The sequence below is a fragment of the Pseudonaja textilis genome, chromosome Z, assembly GCF_049901715.1.
Source record: "Pseudonaja textilis isolate UNSWEBS1 chromosome Z, rPseTex1.2, whole genome shotgun sequence".
NCBI classification, from domain to species: Eukaryota; Metazoa; Chordata; class Lepidosauria; order Squamata; family Elapidae; genus Pseudonaja; species Pseudonaja textilis.
In genome coordinates this window covers 7,134,601-7,141,249 of record NC_142008.1, presented here as the reverse complement: position 1 = coordinate 7,141,249, position 6,649 = coordinate 7,134,601, and positions in this window count along the sequence as shown.

Sequence of the window (6,649 nt, the reverse complement as noted above, 5' to 3'; positions counted from 1 at the left end):
TCGCTAGACCAGCCATGCCCAGTTCCTGTAACCGTTCTTCATATGTTTTAGTCCCCTAATGATCCTGGTTGCTCTTCTCTGCACTTTTTCTACAGTCTCAACATATTTTTTATGTGTGGTGACCAAAACTGAATGCACTACTCTAGGAGTGGTCTTACTAAGGCTTTATGGAGTGCAGCGGTGGGATTTACTACCGGTTCTGTGGGCGTGGCTTGGTGGGTGTGGCAGGGGAATGTTACTGTAAAATCTCCAGTCAGAGGTGGTATTTGCTGGTTCTCCAAACTTCTCAAAATTTCCACTACCGGTTCTCCAGAACAGGTCAGAACTTGCTGAATGTCACCTCTGATAAAGTGGTATTAGTACTTTCCTTGATCTTGATTGTATCCCTCTGTTAATGCAATTTAGGATTGCATTAGCTTTTTTGGTGGCTGCTGTACACTGCTGGCTCATATTTAGCTGGCTGTCCACTAAAACCCCAAGATCCCTCTCACAGTTACTGCTGTGGAGCCTGGTTTCACCCAGTCTATATGTGTACTTTTGGTTTTTCTTGCCTAAGTGTAGGACTTTACTTTTCTCTACATTGAATTTCATTTTGTTAGATATGGCCCAGTGTTCTAGTCTGTCAAGATCCATCTGGATCTTGAGCCTATCTTCTTGGGTGTTAGCTATTTCTGCCAGCTTAGTATCATCTGCAAATTTGGTAAGTTCCCCTTCTATTCCCTCATCTAAGTCGTTAATGAAGATATTGAAGAGTCCTGGGCCTAAAAGACGGAACCTTATAGCACCCCACTGCTTACTTCCCTCCATGTAGACTTAGACCCATTAAGGACTATTCGTTGAGTATGGTTTGCCAGCCAGTTGTGAGTCCATCTAGTGGTGGTGCTATCTATTCCACTTTTTTCTAGCTTACTAAGAAGTAGGTTGTGGTCTACTTTGTTGAATGCCTTGCTGAAATATAAGTATATTATGTCCACAGTATTTCGCTGGTCTACTAATTTAGTCATTATGTTGAAGAATAAAATAAGATTGGTTTGACATGATCAGTTTTTAACAAACGCATGCTGATTGCTAGTTATTACTTTACTTGTTTCTAGATATTGGCAGATCTGTTTTTTTATTACCTTTTCCAGTATCTTCCCGGGTATTGATGTTAGGCTGATTGGTCTATAGTTTCCTGGGTCTGTTTTTTCTCCTTTTTTGAAGATGGGAACCACATCAGCTCTTTTCCATTAGTTGGAACCAGTGGTGGGATTCAAATTTTTTTACTACCAGCTTGGTGGGCGTGGCAGGAGAAGGATACTGTAAAATCCCCATTCCCTCCCCACCCCACTAACCTGCTTTGCAGCTCCATTCTCCTGTGCAGGGCAACCGAAGGAGACACAACTGATCAGCTGGGACTCAATGGGAAGCAGAGAATCTTTGGGGGCTGGGCCAGTCAGAGGTGATATTTGCCAGTTCTCCAAACTACTCAAAATTTCTGCTACCGGTTCTGCAGAACTGATCAGAACCTGCTGAATAACACCACTGGCTGGACATATTGGTTGGAACATAGATGCTGTTGAAGAGGGGAATTTTGCTCTATAATTAATATACAGGGAACAAGTAGGCGGCAATTTAAATTTTCCAAATAAATAATATAATATACTGCAGAGAGGTAATACAGGTAGTCCTCAACTTACAACAGTTCACTTAGTGACCATTCAAAGTAACAATGGCTCTGAAAAAAGCGACTTAGGACCATTTTTCACACTTATAATCATTGCAGCATCCCCATGGTCATGTGATCAAAATTCGGGTGCTTGGCAAGTGCTTTATATTTATGACAGTTGCAGTGTCCTGGGGTCATGTGATCCACTTTTGGTAAGGGGAAAAGCCAGATTCACTTAACAACCATGTTACCGTATTACTAATGCAATGATTAACTCAACAACTGTGGCAAGGAAAGTCGCAAAATGGGGCAAGCTTGCTTAACAAAAGGTTTCACTTAGCAACACAAATTTTGGGCTCAATTGTGGTTGTCACTCGAGAACCACTTGTACCTGCTGTGTGCATTTTCCCTGTTTCTGCTGAAAGAATTACTTGTGTGCATGTGTGACATTTCTCAGTGTGTGTGGGGGGGCGGGGGAGTGATAACTCAGTAATGGTTGCATAGCAGAATGATCGAAGGACAGCATAGAAAGTCCTTACGGGTATCCTTAATCTATGACCAAAATTGGGACCAGAATTTCCATTGTTAAGCAAGCTAGTTATTAAGTAAGTCACATCAAGCAATTCTGGCTTACCTCATTGGTTTTGCTTGTCAGAAACCAGCTGGGAAGGACACAAATGGTGATCACAAGGCCCAAAGATGTTGCAACTGTCATGAATTCATGCTGCTTGCCTGAAAGTTGATGGTGTGACTATGGGGATGAAGTGTCATAAGTGTATACCAAGATCTGCTCACAAGTCACTTTTTTCAGTGCTGTTGTAACTCTGAACTTTCCCTAAACGAATTGTTGTTAGCAGCCAACAATGTTGACTCAAAACATTTTCCTGCTACAAAATGCATGCCTCTCACCCCAAATACCCCAAAATAGAGATCAGCTAAGATATTTTTCATCTAAGGAAGAAACTATGCAAGCAACCCATCCCCGTGGGAGCAGTAAAGAGCCAAACATAATAAATTAAATAGCATCTTCACAGGACACAGAAATCGTTGCATCTCATCTCACTATTACTCATGTCACAGCCAGCCCTGGTAACAAATATTCAAAATATCAGTTTCTCCTTTCCCTTCTGAATTCAAGTCAATTATCAAAAGATACCTTCTATTTTGATCCCTTCCTGTGACAAGATTCATCTCTTGGTCTCATTCCTAACATCTTTCCAGAAATCCTTAAAACATGACTCTATCAGCAGGCCTGGGGATCTCAAATATATTGTGATTTGCTGAGATGGCTGCATTGTTTTTACAATCAACTAGACCACTCTATATCCCATTACACCATTCTTGGAGAGATAGTGCAGTCTGATGAACATTAAATTTTAAGCTGGCAAGATTTTTTTTACCCCAGTGCTAGATGGACCTGTTATCATATAATTAGTCAATATTTACTTACCTAAACAGAAAAACAGAAAGACCACATGTAGATAAAAAAGCAGTGGATGGATAAGTGAGTGACCTCCAACTTCCTGCAGGCTTCCCCATTGGCTTTGCTTGTGGGAAGCTAGCAGAAAATATCAAAAATCCTGATTTTGTGATTGTGAAGAAGCTGCGATGCTACAACTTTGCAAATAAATTGGTCTGAATATCACAGAAATTTCAGTTCCCCGGGTGGTTACAGATCTCAGATTTTTTACGCATTATTTAGAGATGTTTCGTAGTTTGATTCAATGTACCATTACATTGTACCATTGGGGTTAACTTGATGTACAAATAGGCAAGCAGATCGCTACAATGAGATTATTTTGTAATATATAGATTTTTTTTCCCACTATCTTATTTGTAATAATATTGCTAATTTCTTTTAATAATAGTGTTTAAACAGTTAGGTTTTTTGTTATTCTTTTCATTGTAAACCATCTACAATTACATTACTGTGGGCAACTACAGGAGCCCTCAACTTACAACCACAACTGGGAAGAGAATTTCCATTACTAATGAAGGTAGTTGTTAAATGAGACATCTGTTTTTATAACTTTTATTGCCATGGTTGTTAAGTAAATCCCTGCTGTTAAGTGAACCCTGCTGTCATTAAGCAAATCTGGCTTCCCCCATTGTCTTTGCTTATCAGAAACCAGCTGGGAAGATTGACAATCACAGGACTCAGGATGCTGCAGTTGTTGTAAACAGATGCCAGTTATCAAGCGCCTGAATTTTGATCACATGACCATGGGAATGCTGTAATGCACATAGTTGTAAGTACTGATCATAAGTCACTTTTTTCAGTGCTGCTGTAACTTTGAAGGTCACCCAAAGAATGATTTGTATCAATGATAGGATTCAATTTTTTTTTACTACCGGTTCTGTGGGCGTGGCCTGATGGGCGGCTTGGTGGGCATGGCTTGGTGGGCGTGGCAGGGGAAGGATATTGTAAAATCCCCATTCCCGCCCCCACCCCACTAACCTGCTTTCCAGCTTTGTTCTCCTGTGCAGGGCAACCAAAAAAGACCCAGCCAATCAGCTGGGACTCAATGGGAGGCAGAGAATAGATGGGGGCGGGCCAGTCAGAGGTGGTATTTGCTGGTTCTCCGAACAACTCAAAATTTCCGCTACTGGTTCTCCAGAACTGGTCAGAACTGACTGAATACTACCTCTGGTTTGTATACATGTATGATTATGAAATAAATAATAAATAAATATCTCAAAACAAAGGAAGAATATTAGGTACTTATGGATCCTATAGAGCACAAGCTAAGTCACTGCATGAACTCACAGCAAGTTGGGTAGAGTTGCTGACTTCACTGTTCTTTTCAAATGCTTTGTAAATTAGATATTTTCTGAATGCTCTTTTATTTCAGACATAGAAAGAAAGCCAGTCTATATCCTGTCCAAGATACAATGGAAGGGCAGTCTAGCCTCCTCAATCACAGTGAAAGTTATTTCCCAAACCATGCCAAAGAAAGAGACATTTTCTCAAAGAGTATTTCCATTTTATTGCTTTGTACTTTTACTTAAATAAATCCAGGGCAACGTTAAGTAGATTTGCTGTCAGGCATTTATTAGCGGCAGTCACTCTCATTTACAGGTGCCCTTGTTCCAAGTCTCATTTCAATGCTCTATTGTTCCGGGGGGTGGGGGGTGGAATCCTGATTCCAAATAAAACAGCCATCAGAATGCCATTCAGTTGCAACCGTGGCAAATGATCAAAAGATTCGTGCAAATATGTAGCATACATCAACAGGAATACCATTTAACACCTAGTCATATAATTTCATTTGCAACAGGTATTCAACCTTGGTAACTTTCGAGCTTGTGGACTTCAAATCCCAGAATTGGCTGGGCAATTCTGGGATTTGAAGTCCACGGGTCTTAAGGTTGCCAAGGTTGAATATTCTTGATTTATATGGAAGCATTTGTATCAACCTAAAATGCCCTACCAGAAAATCAAGTGTTTTCATTTTAAAAATAGATATAGTTTATTGATTTGAATTGTCCATTTCACTTAATCTTCAGTAGGAAAGACTACCCTTTCTGCTTTTAATTGTCACGTTTGTTTGTTTTTATAATTATTATCTTCTACCAATCTAGATTTTCATTAAAACAACAGAAAATACCCCATTTTATAAGAGTATGCATTTTAAAAGCAATTGTGATGGGAAGGAGTGTTTTACAAAAGGAGACCTCAGAAAAATTAGAACACATTTAGCTTGGTAATAAAAAATATATATAATGTGTCTTGCTTCATCAAAGGAAAAAGCAGGAACATCCACAGACCTCAGAATTTAGAAGTTACAGTGTTGGAAATCATCTGTTAATCATATGGTATTGTAAATACACAAGAAGAAAATTGTGGAGAGACAGTTTGATATAGTGGTTAAGATATCGGCCTGTTCTGACCTAAACCTTTTTCCAATAAACAAACAATAACCAAAGGGAACAGAAACCTTTTAATGAGTCTTACAAATTAAAAGGCTGCTACAAACTAATTAAGCACAAACCACGCCAAAACTCTGCGAGACTGCCAAGAATCACAAATAAGAAATATTTCACAACACAAGAGTCTTCAAATACCAACTTAACATACTGTAATGTCCATGAGGCTGAATTTCAAAACATCTTTGCTTCCTGCAAAGAATGTTCACTTCACAGCTGGCTTTTATCTTCTTGAAGGAGGGGCCATTACCTTGCAGCCTTACTCCTGAGTCGCCCGTGCTGTTGCAGCTGCTCTTTCCTGCAAGCAATCCTGCGTGCAAGTGCACTTGGTACAGGCTCCTCGGGAACCTCCTCATCACTGCTGCCAGCCCCCACAATCTCTGAAGGTAGCAGTCCACTCCCTAATGGGCCTGGCCCCTCATCTGAGTCCTCGCTTTCCTCAGCCATCTGCACTTGCTGCCCGCAAACCACAACACAGCCTAGAAACTGGGAGAATGTCAATTCCAGTCCCAACTTAGGCACAAAGTCAACTGGGTGACCTTGGGCCAATCTCTTTCTCAATCGTATAAAGCAGGCAGTAGCAAATCACTTCTGAAATTTTGCCAAGAAAACTGCAGAGACTAGTCCAGGGAGAAGGGGGAGGAGGAGGAGAAGGAGGAGGCCACTCCTGGGAGACGTGATGGTATACTTAGTAATAGGATGTCACTGAATTAGGAATGGGGGCACACTTTTTGGACTTTTATGTTTTGAGTGCTGAGTAGAATTTAAAGAGCAAATTCAATGGTTTAAGACAGTGATCCTCAGGCGTAGCAATTTAAAGTCGTGTGATCTTCAATGCTCAAAATTGAATCGAATTCTGGGAGTTGAAGCTCACAATCTTCAGGTTACCAAGGTTAAGAAACACTGGCATAAGACTTGCAGATTTTTAAGACTCCCTTATAGTCCCTTAAATCTTTGCAAATTATGGGGGAAATGTACTCGTTTAGACTGGTTAGATGCTTCTTAAGGGGCTATAGAATCTTTAAGCCTTGGCAAGTGTTACTTACAATCATCTTTCAGCCCTTAAATGTTACT